We start from the raw sequence: 16,051 nt of genomic DNA, 5'->3' as shown, positions 1-16,051 counted from the left end.
AAGTGTACGTGTACATGGAGAATTAGGCGTAGGGCAGAAAGTGTGAGCCCGTGTTCATTTTGAGAGTGGCAGGTGTATAGGAGAAGTGCTTGAGGAGAAGGGTGTCCTGTCCACCTGTCCTATCCTGGAGTGCCCTCCCCTGACCCCATCACCCTCAGGAAAGAAACTCATGTGGCTCCTCCCGTGTGCCCAGGCAGCGCAGGGCCAGGGGTAGGGGTGGTCTGTGAAGTGGCCCCGAGGGCTCTATGGCCAGGAAGGCAGGGTGGGGCTGTGGTAAGAGCATGGGTCTGGCTGTCCAGGCTGCCCACAGTCCTAGCTGGGAGGTAAGCCACTTCCCCTGCCTGCCCCTGCTTGGCCATCTGTGACCAAGAGCAACAGTGTCACCTCCCAGGCTGACCAGGTGCCCTCATTCACAACAGACCCAGCACACAGGAGGTGCTCATGAAAATCAGGTTTCTTCCCTCTGGGGGAAAAATGGGTATAGGCTGTTGGGCAAAGACAGTACAGCTTTTATTTCAAATGGGGTGGGAATTCCTTAGTGGTCCGGTTCTCACTGCCAAGGGCCCAGCCAGATTCAATCCCTGGTCAGGAAACTAAAAACCCTACAAGCCATGAGGGGGAGGCCAAAATAATAATAAAAAGGGCTCGGCTCGGACCCCACGGATGAAATGATTGAACTCCTTTTGCTGACCAAGCTTCCTGAGGTCGGGGACTCTTCAACCTCAGCATCTAGCACCCAGGAAATACACAAAACACATTAGGAACTCAGAAAACCACCCCCGCCATAGGATTGACTCTAAAACTCTTCCATTTTTGGTACAGGCTTAATGTAGGGCCTGGCACTTGATAAATTTGCTGAGAGACTGCAGTCCTGAGTGAGGAATGTGATGGCGAAACTTGCTCAGTCTCATCCAAGTTGGAGATTAGTAAGAGCCTTGATTAAACAAATGACTAGCACTGGGGCAATGTCACCTCTCCTCTTAGTGACAGAGGGGCCCTGTCCTCTGAAGACAAGTGCCTACAGCCCTCCCTCAGCGGTACTTCCGCTCCACTTTGGGGAAAGTACCTTCATCCTCATCCCACCACCACCTGACCTGCTGAGCACAGATGTCCTCTAAGGCCACGCAGGCAGCAGAGTGCGGCCGGTGACCTTGGGCAAATAATGTCGCAGCAGTAAAATAGGAATTTTTTTTTTTTTTCAGGTGCTCCTTCTGCACAGCTCCTGCCCCAAAGTGGTGCACAAACTGCTCTTTGGATTTAGAAAGAATTCCCCCTTGGGGCTTCCCTGGCAACCCAATGGTTAGGACTACATGCTCGCAATGCAGGGGTCCTGGGTTCGATCCCTGGTCAGGAAACTAAGATCCTACATGCCATGAGGCAAACATGAAAAAGAATCCCCCCTTTCCTCCTAAAGGCACATCTTAACTCCAGGGCATCAAGCTTGGGACAGGGCCTTGCCCTCCTCCTGGCTCTCAGCCCTTCCTCACCCCCTCCACCAGCACATACCCTTGTGCAGTGAACACCCTGTACAACCTCTCCTGGCGGCCCTGCCAAGGTGCTTCTCACCTGAAACCTTCGCTTCTCTGATCCTTCCCCCATCTCTCCAGTTGAAGCCTTTTCCAGACCGAAACCCTCACTACTCTGACCCTCCCTTCCCCAACCCTCGTTTCCAATCCCGTAATCACTGTGGTGACTCGTCTCCCAGCCATCTGGGGATGGACATTTTAAGAAAAGTTACTAAAACAAACAAGACAGTGCTCCAGATGAGCAGGGCCCTGAGGCATTTTCTAAACAAGGAGGCAGGGCTATTTGTTCCTGAGGGGCTATTTGTTCCATGAGGCTACGCTCCCACGGTGGAAACCGGCCTCCTGCGTGAGTCCCACAGGCTCCACATGGAGGTTGCCTGGGTAGGATAGAGTTAGGGCAGGGAGCGTGGGGAGAATGTGCCTTTTCTCCAGATTTCAGGAATCTCGAGTGCTGGGTTTCAGCACTAGGCACTGAAGAGGAGTCTCACGAGTGGTAGGGGCTCAAAGAGGGGGCTCCCTGGCTGAGAGCAGAGGACAGGCACTCCCAGGAGAAGATGCAATCAGAAAACCTTGTGGCAGCCTCCGCAGTGTCAGGCCAGTGCTGCAGGCAGGGGGACACTCAGACTGGCAGAGGGGCCCTCGTAGAGCCCAGAGTCCAGAGGAGAGTGAAATGACCAGGGCCTTCAGCTGGTAAAGAATCCTCCTGCATGCAGGAGACCCCAGTTCAATTCCTGGGTCGGGAAGATCCCCTGGAAAAGGGATAGGTACCCACTCCAGTATTCTTGGGCTTCCCTTGTGGCTCAGCTGGTAAAGAATCTGAATGTGGGAGACGTGGGTTCGATCCCTGGGTTGGGAAGATGCCCCAGAGAAGGGAAAGGCTACCTACTCCAATATTGTGACCTGGAAAATCCATGGACTGTATAATCCATGGGGTCTCAAAGAGTCGACACAACTGAGCGACTTTCACTTCACTTGGCAAATACACCAGCCCACCACATGTTCAGTGTGCATCAGAACCTCCTTGGGGGGCTTGTGAAACCCAGATTGCTGGGTCCTCCACCCCTAGAGTGTCGGATCCAGCATGTCTGGGGGGCTTCCTGGGTGTTTCCATTCGTGTCAAGTTCCCTGGGAGATGCTGACACTGCTGATTCTGCTAGGATGGAGAGCTCGGGGTCCTTGAATCTGGTGCCCTCAAAGCCGGGAGCATCAGGGTCCTGGTAGCACTGAGAGGGAGGGGGCTGTTCACTGACACCCCGCCCCCCAGGACCTAGAGACAGATGCAGCCACCTCCAGGCCACAGACCCTAGTCCCTGAAGCACAACCTTTTCCGTGGCTTACAACCTGATATCAGAGCAAGATAGAGCCAAAGTCAGGTCCGTCTCCACATGAAACACATGTACCGCCCTGGAGGAGACAAGCTGGAGCCTAACAGAGCTCTGCCGGGGCTCTGCCAACTGTGGAAACGGTCTAGACTCCCAACGCCATCCTCAAGTCCTCTTGGGCTCCAGTGCAGCACCCACCCATCCCCACCCCCTTCCCTGTGTCCCCAGCTACCCCATCCCCTTTGCTCACCTCTGTGCCTTTGCCTATGCTGTTCCTGCTGCCTGGAATACCTTCCCCCCTCCCCCACTCATCCGCAGGGCCCCTTTCTGAGACCATCAGTGTCTCTGAGCTCCCAAGAGGATGCTCTTGGCATCAAGTGTATTTAACGTACAGTCAAGGCAATGGGCCGACTGCCCCCCCAGCTGTGGGGCCCGGCCCAGAAAGACTTTCTCCCTCTGGCCCTGCCTTAGGAAGTAGGTTTTCATGTTCCTTTCTGACCTCTTTAAAGAAGTAATCAAACAGGAAGTGAGATGCATGACAGGAAGCAGGTGAGGCCTACCCTAGAACCCTCCAGCCCCCTACACTCAGAAGGCCGTGGAGTTGACCACAGACAGCAGAGTAGGACCCCACCTGACACCTTGCGGACGCCTGGATGGAGCTCCCTAATGCCATCATCATACACAGTGGAGGCTCAGCTCCTCGTATGGCCAGTAAGCCCCTGGGTGACCTAGCCCTGCCTTACCTCCACCTTCATTTCTGCTTCTCCCTAATCACTTCCTAACATCAGTCAGCATTTAACACCACCTCGCCACACCCTATGCATATTACTGTGCCCTCGCTTATGCTATTTGCTACCCGCTCTAGAATACCGTTTTCTCCCTTGGCCTCTTTGTGAACTCCTATTCATCCTTCAAAACCCTGGCCAGAGGTTACCTCCTCTGAGAAGCCTTTGCTGAGCCTCTCAGACTCTACCTCCCACATCCTTGCCTCACTTCATATATAGTGTAGCTTTGCCCTCCATAGTCACTTTCACAGGCCTGCTCCCTACCCTCCACCTTCAGCAGCAACTGAAGAACCAGAGATGGTTTGTATTTTATCTCATCACGAAAGCCAAGCAGAGGATCTGACAGGTGGGAGGGGTCTCAATGAATGTGTGCAAAAAATTAATCTCTAGTGTTGGAGATTAGACCTGAAAAGGCCCCCCAGCTCCTCATGGCAACCCGTCTGGACTCACTGTTACTCATGGGTACAACCTTGAGGACTAGTCACTTCCTGTTACTATTGTTGCAGAGAAGGAGCCAATTCTGACTCCATGTTGGAACTGTTTCTTTGACTTGCTTTTAGTTGCTTTTGTTATTATAATCATACAGAATGGCCTGCCTCAGAGCATCCTGCCCCTCTGCCTGACCGCCTCAGTGCATTTGTTCAGAACCCCGTCCATCTGGAGACGGCAGAAAGGAAGAAATGAACACATCCCCTGCCTGAGGCTTGCCATTCTAGATGTCTGCAAGATTTATGGCCTTTTTACTTTGCTTCCTCACCTACACCTCCAATCTCTGATCTATAAAAGAACCTGGCATCCAGACCCCAATAAGATGGTTACCTTGAGGCGCTAGCCTGCCATCTTCTCGGTCTGCCAGCTCTCAATTTAAAAGTCTCTTCCTTGCCTCAACCTTTCATTTCTCAGATTCATTGGTTCATCATGCAGTGAGCAGAGTGAGCTTGGACTCGGAAGCATTATTAACTAATAACTTTCTCAGACCCATGTGTATGCCAGTTACTCCTCACCAAAAAATGTATATGTATATATTTTATGTGTGTGTATATATGTATGTGTTTATATATATATATATGTATGTATATATATGAATTATGCCCCACCCAGATAATCCAGAATGGTGTGGTTTTGAGATCCTTAACTCAGCTACATCTGCAAAGCCCTGTTTTCCAAACAAGTTTTACATTCACAGTTTCAGGGGTTAGGATGTGGATATATTTGTTGAGGAGCAACCACTCAACCTATTTCAAATAGTATCAGCTACATTTACCAGGTGCTTCCTATGTGCCATTCAGCAGGCTAGGCACTTTATGTTTGTTAGCTGTTTTAATTCTCACAAGCACCCTCTGAACCTGAGATTCAGTTCAGTTCAGTTCAGTCACTCAGTTGTGTCCGACTCTTTGCAACCCCATGAATCACAGCACACCAGGCCTCCCTGTCCATCACCAACTCCCGGAGTTTACTCAAACTCATGTCCATCAAGTCGGTGATGCCATCCAGCCATCTCATCATCTGTCATCCCCTTCTCCTCCTGCCCCCAATCCCTCCCAGCATCAGGGTCTTTTCCAATGAGTCAACTCTTCACATGAGGTGGCCAAAGTATTGGTTTCAGCTTCAGCATCAGTCCTTCCAATGAACACCCAGGACTGATCTCCTTTACGATGGACTGGTTGGATCTCTTTGCAGTCCACGGGACTCTCAAGAGTCTTCTCCAACACCACACTTCAAAAGCATCAATTTTTTGGCGCTCAGCTTTCTTCACAGTCCAACTCTCACATCCATACATGACCACTGGAAAAACCATAACCTTGACTAGACAGACCTTTGTTGGCAAGGTAATGTCTCTGCTTTTTAATATGCTGTCTAGGTTGGTCATAACTTTCCTTCCAAGGAGTAAGTGTCTTTTAATTTCATGGCTGCAATCACCATCTGCAGTAATTTTGGAGCCCCCAAAAATAAAGTCTGACACTGCTTCTACTGTTTTCCCATCTATTTCCCTTTAAGTGATGGGACCAGATGCCATGATCTTAGTTTTCGAATGTTGAGCTTTAAGCCAACTTTTTCACTCTCCTCTTTCACTTTCATCAAGAGGCTCTTTAGTTCTTCTTCACTTTCTGCCATAAGGGTGGAGTCATCTGCATATCTGAGGTTATTGATATTTCTCCCGGCGATCTTGATTCCAGCTTGTGCTTCTTCCAGTCCAGCGTTTCTCATGATGTACTCTGCATATAAGTTAAATAAGCAGGGTGACAATATACAGCCTTGTTGTACTCCTTTTTCTATTTGGAACCAGTCTGTTGTTCCATGTCCAGTTCTAACTGTTGCTTCCTGACCTGCATATAGGTTTCTCAAGAGGTAGGTCAGGTGGTCTGGTATTCCCATCTCTTTCAGAATTTCCCACAGTTTATTGTGATCCACACAGCCAAAGGCTTTGGCATAGGCAAGAAAGCAGAAATAGACGTTTTTTCTGGAACTCTCTTGCTTTTTTGATGATCCATCGGATGTTGGCAATTTGATCTCTGGTTCCTCTGCCTTTTCTAAAACCAGCTTGGACATCTGGAAGTTCATGGTTCACGTATTGCTGAAGCCTGGCTTGGAGAATTTGGAGCATTACTTTTACTAGCATGTGAGATGAGTGTAATTGTGCAGTAGTTCGAGCATTCTTTGGCACTGCCTTTCTTAGGGATTGGAATGAAAACTGACCTTTTCCAGTCCTGTGGCCACTGCTGAGTTTTCCAAAGTTGCTGGCATATCGAATGCAGCACTTTCACAGCATCATCTTTCAGGATTTGAAATAGCTCAACTGGAATTCCATCACCTCCACTAGCTTTGTTCATAGTGATGCTTTCTAAGGCCCACCTGACTTCACATTGCAGGATGTCTGGCTCTAGGTGCGTGATCACACCATCATGATTATCTGGGTTGTGAAGATCTTTTTTGTACAGTTCTTCTGTGTATTCTTGCCACTTCTTCTTAATATCTTCTGCTTCTGTTAGGTCCATACCATTTCTGTCCTTTATTGAACCCATCTTTGCATGAAATGTTTCCTTGGTATGTCTAATTTTCTTGAAGAGATCTCTAGTCTTTCCCATTCTGTTGTTTTCCTCTATTTCTTTGCATTGATTGCTGAGGAAGGCTTAGGGACCATTATCTTCCTCACACCCAGAGGAGAAAACAGAGAAGTTGGATGGCCCAGCCAAGGCTGCTCAACCAGTGAGCAGAAGAGCTGCAACTCAAGCAGATGCTCCAGGGGATTCCCTGGTGGTCCAGTCATTAGGACTGTGTGCTTCCACTGCAGGAATCACAGGTTCAATCCCTGGCGGGGGAACTAAGATCCCACATATCCTGCAGTGCAGCCTAAATAAATAAATAAAACAAGATGAAAAAAAAAAGAAGCAGATGCTCCAGCACCGTGCTGGAAATGCTCTCAAATGGTGTTGCAGGAATAAAACAGACAATCAAAAATGGCTCGGCAAGGTAAAAAAAAGGTAAAAAAAGCTCTTCACTTCTGCAGAAGGGTGTGCTACAGACAAAGGTCTGGGAGCAAGGACACCCAGTGGGAAGTCAACTCGGTTTTTATCCCTAAGACGCAGTTTCCCTCCCCTGGCTCCTCATAGGCTGAGGACCACAGAGTTAAAATGTTTCCCAGATATGGCCTAACTTTTCATTGGACGATTGGTAACTATTTTCCCCACCTTTTTAGTTTTTTGCACATGTCAGGATAAAGTCTGTGAACTTAGCCTGCCGAAATGTTCATATGAGGAAAGAGAATCAGAAAGTGAAAAGAACAAAGAATTAAACTAGCCACCATTTTAGGAATCTTGTTCACAAGCCAGCTGTGTACCTTTCTGTTCAACTGTTCTGAGAATGAATCACTTATTCGTTTCTTATAACTTCTCCTTTGATAGAAAAGACCATACCTTTCCTACAACTAGGACCCAGCTCTTCACAGATGACTGGACTCTCAGAGGTTCATTGTTGCCTGCAGGAGAAGTAGGACTGCCTTCCAGCTGTTGAACATGCTCCACAAGCTTCAAGAAGCGTCTCTGCAGTCCCCAGTGTCCATAGGTGTTACCAAGTTTGAGTCCAAGTTCATACTACTTGCCCTACAACAGGTCAATAAATCCAGAGAGGAGTTGTTGGGGCAATACTTTTTTCAGAAAACCAGGAGACTGAGAAAATGGTAGACCTTGTGTCTCGAAGAATCAACTTGCCCAAGTTAGAATTCAGTCTTCTTTTATACTAAAAGTGTGTGTGTGTGTGGTGGGGTAGGGGGTAAAAGTTAAACGTTTCCTGGTTCCAGTCAGACTCCAGAGGGGACGTGTTAATTTCTTCTTTCCTACAACCATTCACACTTGTGTCTGGTCACTGATGTTTCCTGTGAGCTAAACAAAGGTATTTTAGCTAGGTCATTATGTATAATTTAAGCTCAGGCAATATCCCTTTAGTGATTAACTTGTAGCCAAAGAAACAGAATACAAAGGTTAAAGTAAAAGAAGCAGATCCTACATGGAGTCGCATTTGTTCTTCCCTATGACACAGGGACCATGGTCTGTGGGCTTCTAGGTGAGGTGACCTTCTTCCTGCTAGTTCTCATACATGCTCTCGTCCCTATGAGGATGTGTGTGTTCCCCACCACACCCCAACACCAGTTGAGGTGTTAGTCACTCAGTCGTGTCCGACTCTTTGCAACCCCATGGACTGTAATCCACCAGGCTTCTCTGTCCATGGGATTCTCCAGGCAAGAATACTGGAGTGAGTAGCCTTTCCCTTCTCCAGAGGATCTTCCTGACCTAGGGGTTGAACCCAGGTCTCCTGTATTGTAAGCAGACTCTTTACTGTCTGAACCACCAGGAAAGCCCCAATACCAGCTGAGTGTCCTATAATTCAGGCCTGACACTATCTCCATGGAGATATAGCATCAGATCCCTTAAGTCAAGGGCTCAGTCCTACAAGACCATCCCCTCCGCCTACTTCAGACATCAATCCCAAGTCCAGGTGTCAACTGGTTATTGATCTGAGGTTCCAACAACCCCCTCCTGGGATTCAATTAATTTGTCAGAATGACTCACAGAACTCAGAGAAACAGCCAGATGGAAGAGATGGACAGGGTAAGGTGTGTGGGAGGAGCTGTCTGGGTGCCTCTCACCAAATCTCCGTGTGCCCACCAACCTGAGAGCTCTGAAACCATCCTTTGAGGGTTTTAGGGTCGTTTCACTACACAGACAGGACTGACTGACTAATTGACTCTTGGTGATGGACCTCAGTCCCCAGCCCCTCTCTCCTTGCAGGAGGTGAGGAGAAGGCATGTGTGATTGAAAGTTCCAGCTCTCTAACCACGTGGTTGTCTCCCTTGGCACCAGCCTCCATCCCTAAGTTCCTTCCAAAAGGAACCTCATCAACATAACAAAAGACATCTTTGTTTTGCTCTCCTCAAAGGAAATTCCAAGGGTTTTAGGAGATCTGCTAGGATGGGAACAAAGACCAAATATATATTTCTCTCTCTCTCTCTTTTTGGCCATGCTTCATGGCTTGTGGGATCTTAGTTCCCCGACCAGGTATGGAACCCACCCCCTTGGCAGTGAAAGCACAGAGTCCTAACTACTGGACCACCAGTGAATTCCCCAAATGTATATCTCTTACCATAAATCACAGTATCCCAGTTCCTCTCAGCCTTTGTCTTTCCAGCCTAGAAAGACCCCTTCTTTCACTGGCACCCTCCTTCCATCCCTGGCTTTAATTAACAGAACAGATAGGGTGGAGAATTACCATGCTATTCTCAGCACCCCAGTGAGGTTGATCTTATTTCTAATCCCATTTTACAGAAACTGAAGTCCAATTTTTAAAAATAAAAAGATTAAGTTAAAAGGTACCTGGAGAAGACTCTTGAGAGTCCCTTGGACACCAAGGAGATCAAATCAGTCAGTCCTAAAGGAAATTAACTGAATACCCGTTGGAAGGACTGATGTTGAAACTCCAATACTTTGGCCACCTAATGCAAAGAGCCAACTCATTGAAAAATATTCTGATGATGGGAAAGATTGAGGGCAAGAGGAGAAGGGAGTGACAGAGGATGAGATGGTTGGATGGCATCACTGCCTCAATGGACATGAGTTTGAGCAAACTTTGAGAGATAGTGAAGAACAGGGAAGCCTGGTATGCTGTACTTTATGGGGTCACAAAGAGTCGGACCCGACTTAGTGACTGAACAGTAACGAAGTTTAAAAAGGTAAGAAATATGGGACTTCCCTGGTGGTCCGGTGTCTAAGACTCCACACTTCCAATGCAGGGGGCTATGTTCAATCCCTGGTCAGGGAACTAGATCCCACATGCCACAACTAAGAGTTCACATGCCACAACTAAAGATCAAAGATCTCCTGTGTCACAACTAAGACCAGACAGAGCCAAATTATAATTATAGTTTTTGGCACAGCTAAAAAATAAGTAATTACAAGAAAAAAAAAAAAAAAGATTTGAAAGAGATAAAGTGAAGTTTAGAAAGAGACCAAGGGGGAAGCCAAGATTTCCAAGTCAAGTCACTCTGATCTGACCCTGTCCTCACCCATAAAGAATGATGATGGTTTTCATCCCTATTGAGTTTGATTGATTACCACATGCAGATTGCTCTCAGTGCCTTACGTGGATTATTTATTTAATCCTCAGAGCAACCCAACACATGAGGTACCCTTCTATTAGCTCTATTATATACACAAGGAAATGGAATCACCAAGCAGGTAGATGACTTTTCTGAGGTCTCCAGAGGGTGAGCATTGGAGCTACAGGCTTGAGGCAGGAGACAGATGGGCCCCCAGGTGAGCAGTCAGAGTTTGTCCCCTGTGGACAGATACTCTAAGATGAGGAGTGAGAGGAGAGCTGGGTCCTGCCCAGATAAGAGATAAAAGACCACATATTCCTCATTCTTGAAGTCAAGGAGACCTTCCCAACTACACAAGGTGGAAAGGCTCCTCGGAGGTCAAAGAAGGGTGAGGAGGTCACCTCAGAGTAAGTAATGTCAACTACCCATAGAAACCACCTTGGCTAAGAAAGTGCACACACACACACACACTCACACACGCACATGGGAGGACCCTGAGATAAACCAAATCCGGACTCAAAACCAGGCCAAGCAAGATGATTGGTCAAAGGAAACCCAGAGGGAATTCCCCATATAAGTGATTCAAACCACCACAAGGGCAGGACTCTCTCTGAGCCCACCTGTGTGTCTATCCATACATACTCTTTTTCCTCCTAATAAATACTTGTTTCACTACTTTCCCTCTCTATGTAGAAATTTATTTCTACACAGCTGACGGGCCAGGGCCTTGTCACTGGCCACTGGTCCCTTGTGGTCTAGTGGCTATGATTCAGCGTCCTCACTACCCCGACCTGACTTCAATCTCTGGCTGGGAACCAAAGCCCTGCTGAAGCTGCTGTGGGCCAAGGTCGGTCATCCAAGATCAGACTGATGAGCTCTGGTGCTGAGTGTTTCGAGAGTCTGGAGTCATGGTCAAGGGCTCAGGGCTCTCTCGCTCCAGGACAGCTCAGCACCACTTTTCTCAAAGGTATCCTTCTGCCCTTGGCCATGAGGAAGCCCCCCTGCTCTTTCACTACCTTTCCAGGGACCTGGGAGAGATGCCTTCCTCACAACAAAGGTTGGTGATCAGTTAGAAAATACCTCTCTGGGTGTTATCTAATTCCACGCCTATTTTACAGATGGGAAACAGCCTTTGGCTTTTGAGAGGTGAACGCAGTATCAAATCCCAGTCTCTCAACTCTTCTATCTGGTGCTCTTCCTGGCACCTAAACCCTCCATCAGGGAAAGCTCTTTGTTATGAACTAATCAGTCCTAAAGGAAATCAACCCTGAATATTCACTGGAAGGATTGATGCTGAAGTGGAAGCTCTGACACTTTGGCCACCTGATTCGAAGAGCCTATTCATTGGAAAAGACCCTGATGCTGGGAAAAATTGAGGGCAGGAGGAGAAGGGGGCGGCAGAGGATCAGATGGTTGGATAGCATTACCGACTCTATGGACATGAGTTTGAGCAAACTCAGGGAGATAGTGAAGGACAGGGAAGCCTGGCTTGCTGCAGTCCATGGGGTCACAGAGTTGGACACGACTTAGTGACTGAACAACAACAGTAGGAAGCAGAACAGTGTGTTAGAAGGAATGGTGGATTGGAGAATCAGCACACCAGTGGGTGAATGTTTCCTGAGGGACAGGATAATTGCATAGTCTCAAAGTATCTCCCCGTAAGATGATTCATATTTACAAATACAAACACAGTAACTATAGAATGGAGGAAAGTGGCCAACCCCATCATACTCAATAATCAGATGAATGGATAAAGATGTGGTACATATGTTCAATGCAGCATTACTCAGCCATAAAAAATAACGAAATTGGGTCATTTGTAGAAATGTGGATGCACCGAGAGTCTGTCACACAGAGTGAAATAAGTCAGAAAGAGAAAAACAAATACCATATATTAATGCACACTTGTGGAATCTAGAAAAATGATACAAATAGATGAACCTATTTTCAGGGCAGGAATAGAGAGGCAGACATAGATAACCAGACATGTGGACACAGGGTGAGGAGGGGGAGGGAGATGAATTGGGAGATTAGGATTGACATATATATACTACCACATGTAAAGTAGATACCTAGTGGGAAGCTACTGTATAACACAAGGAGCTCATTCGGTGCTCTGCGGTGACCTAGAGAGATGGGATGGGGGGAGGAAGGAGGTCCAAGAGGGAGGGGGTATGTGTATACACATGGCTGATTCACTTCATTGTACAGCAGAAATCAACACAACAGTGTGAAGTAATTATACCCAATCAAAAAAAAAAAGTTCTATCAGCAGTAATCAGGCAAGCCAGTTCCGGGAGCCTCTGGTTAGAAGACTCTGAGGACACAGCATCACCTCTGGGATCTTCCTGCCTGTTATAGGCTGAACTGTGCCTCGATTCATATATTGAAGCCCAAAGAGTACTTCAGAATACGACTGTATTTGGAGATGGGATCTTTAAGAAGTGATGAAGTTAAAGTGGGACCATTAGGGTGGGTCTTAATCCAATCAGACTGATATCTTTAGAAAGAAATCTTTTTATTATGCCTTTGAAACTTTTATTTTGTATTGGGGTATGGCCAATTAACAGTGTTGTGATAGTTTCGGGTGAGCAGTGAAGGGACTCAGGCATGCGTATACATGTATCCATTCTCCCCCAAACCCCCTTCCACCCAGGCTGCCACATAATATTAAATAGAGTTCCATGTGCTCTATAGGAGGTCCTTGTCAGTTGGTTACCCATTTTAAGTACATCAGCGGGTACACATCCATCCCAAATTCCCTAACTATCCCTTTCCGCTCCCTCCATCTTTCCCTCTGGCAACCATAAGTTTGTTCTTTGAGTCTCTTTCTGTTTTGTAATTAAGTTCATTTGTATCATTTCTTTTTAGATTCCACATATAAGGGACATCATATGATATTTCTCAGAAGAAGAATTTTGAACCCACAAAGAGACGCCAGGGGTGTATGTGCACATGTGAGGACTTAGCATGAAGGCAGCCACTTGCAAGTCAAGGGACGACGCCTCAGAAGAAACCAGACTTCCTGACACCATGCACTTCCACTGAGTCTGTGCGGTTCTGTGTTATGGCAGCCCTAGCAAAGCATTCAGTTCAGTTCAGTCACTCAGTCGTGTCCAACTCTTTGTGACCCCGTAGACTGCAGCACGCCAGGTTTCCCTGTCCATCACCAATTCACCGAGCTTGCTCAAACTCATGTCCACTGAGTCGGTGATGCCATCCAACTATCTCATCCTCTGTCGTTCCCTTCTCCTCCTGCCTTCAATCCTCCCCAGCATCAGAGTCTTTTCCAATGAGTCAGTTCTTCGCATCAGGTGGCCAAAGTATTGGAGTTTCAGCTTCAGCATCAGTCCTTCCAATGAATATTCAGGATTGATTTCCTTTAGGATTGACTGGCCCAAAGGACTCTCAAGAGTCTTCTCCAACACCACAGCAAACCTGTACACCGCCACAAATGCATAACCTTCCACTAAGCAGGAGGAGAACCCAGACAAACCCAAATGAGGGCCATGCTGCAAAAGAATTGGCCTGAACGCCTCAGAAACATCCATGGTATGAAAGACACAGACAGAGGGACTGTCCCAGATTGGAAGAGGCCCAAGGAACATGATCCTGACCTTGGATTGGATCCTAGTTTAGTGAAAAAAAAAACAAAAACTTTCTCCTTTGCTGTAAAAGTGTGAGGAGAATTGGTGAATTGAATAAGGTTTATAGATTAGACAGTTGTGTCATACCACTGTTGATTTCCTGATTTTGATCTTTTGACTGTGGTTACTTGTTTTTTTTTTTTAAGAAATACACACTGCAGTATTTGTGGGTAAAGGGTGAGGGATCAGTCATGTCTGCGCCCACCTCTCTCATGCTTTATGGAAGAAAGTGCGTGTGTGTGCGCATGTGTGTGTGTACATACAATCTGAAAGTGAGTGCTAAAACAAACGTAGAAAGAAGTTAGCAATGTTTGAGGAATCTGGATGAAGGATGTACAGAACTTTTCAGTAAGTCTAGAAGTATTTCTTTTTTTTTTTTTCTGACTATATTATTTTATTAACATTTAAATTTCACCAAGGTTTCAAGTATATGCTAGCCGGATGTTCAGATTTTGAGACGAAGATAAAATGGACAAACAGCTTTAAAGCTGCAACATATTTTAACATTGCACAATATATTCACCAACTAGACAGTGTAGGGATGGTGTAATATACACTTTGGAATACAAGTATAGGGACAAGCCCTGGAACTGAAGGAAAGACCTTCCATTCAGGACTGAATAGAGGTCCTTACTTGCTGATAGAACCTCCCATTGACTTCAGACTTGAGACAAACCCAGAAAATTTGTCAGTATACAAAAACCACTGAATTCTGAATAAACAGTAGCAGGATAGATTTATTATTGTTTTTAGTCACTAAATTATGTCCAACTCTGCAATCCCATGGACTGTAGTCCTCCAGGCTCCTCTGTCCATGGGATTTCCCAGGCAAGAATACTGGAGTGGGTTGCCATGCCTTCCTCCAGGGCATCTTCCCAACCCAAGGATCTAACCCATGTCTCCTCTGTCTCCTGTATTAGCAAGCAGATTCTTTACCACTGAGCCATCAGGGAAATGTCCACTGGATAGACTGGCCAGAGTCTGTTTCGACTGTGGGGGTCTGTCTGAATGACCAGAGTCCATTTGGACTGTAGGGGCCTGTTTTAATGGCCAGAGCCTGTTCAGACTGTGGGGGCCTGTCTGAAGCAAGCAGGGCTGGAAGGAGATTGCAAATGTTACAGGTGCAGTCCAGGATTGGTAGATGTGAGCGGCCATCATCTAAAAATGGCCGATTTCCGAACAAGTTCCTAAGATGTTTTTCCCAAACAGGGTGAAAATATTCCAAAATAGCAAGTTGAAAAACCCCATTGTCCCAGGAAAAATTCAGCTTAGTAGCCCCTTCCCACTAGCACTCCAGCCACCTCTCCCCCCATTCCCAGCCAGCTTGATCCCACTGTTCTCCCAGTTTTCTATGCCCTGCCCCCCAAATTCCCTCTGCCTCAACACACTAGACCCCACAGCACCCTCGGCATCCACCGGCTCCCCGGCCACTGCTCAGGCAACCTGTCCTCCAGAAACACGCCTTCAGCCCCACCCCAACCAACACCCCACCTCAGGGTTCACAGCCTCCACCTGCTCTGCTGCCAGGGCCCTTAAGCCACCGAGCTTCCCCCGAGCACAGGTTGCGGGAAAAGTTCATCTTTGCCAAACATTCAGTCATTACTACAAATGACTTATTACCCCCAGTATTTGTCTCTCTCAGTCTGTTGTCCACCCTGCAAGGTAAGCGTTTTGTGTGTGTGTGTGTGTGTGTAGTGTGTGTGTTTGCTCAGTCGTGTCTGAATCTTTGTGACCCCCTGGACTGTAGCCCGCCAGGACTGTATCCCGCCAGGCTCCTCTGTCCCTGGAGCTTTCCAGGCAAGAATACTGGAGTGAGTTGCCATTTCCTCCTCCAGGGGATCTTCCTGAACCCAGAGATCAAACCCAAGTCTCTTGTGTCTTCTGCACTGGCAATTGGATTCTTTACCGCTGAGCCACCTGGGAAACCCACCAGCCCCAATTCACAAACAGGAAATAGAAGCTCAGAAAGATAATGTGTCCCCAGTCACAGCACAAAGGTGGTGGAGCTGGATTGCAACGAGACTCTTAACTGCCCAGCCACGCGTCCTTCCTGCTGCTGTGAATTATTAATATGATGGACCGATGTGGACTAATGCTCGCTGAGCTGGACTCCTCTAAGCCCTGCACTAAAGCTTCCAGGTGATGAGGAGGGTGACAGCCCCTCCCTTGGAGAATGGGGCGG

The sequence above is a fragment of the Cervus elaphus genome, chromosome 2 (assembly GCF_910594005.1).
Source record: "Cervus elaphus chromosome 2, mCerEla1.1, whole genome shotgun sequence".
NCBI lineage: Eukaryota > Metazoa > Chordata > Mammalia > Artiodactyla > Cervidae > Cervus > Cervus elaphus.
The sequence above is the reverse complement of the archived record's forward strand: the minus strand, read 5'-3'. Positions refer to the sequence as shown.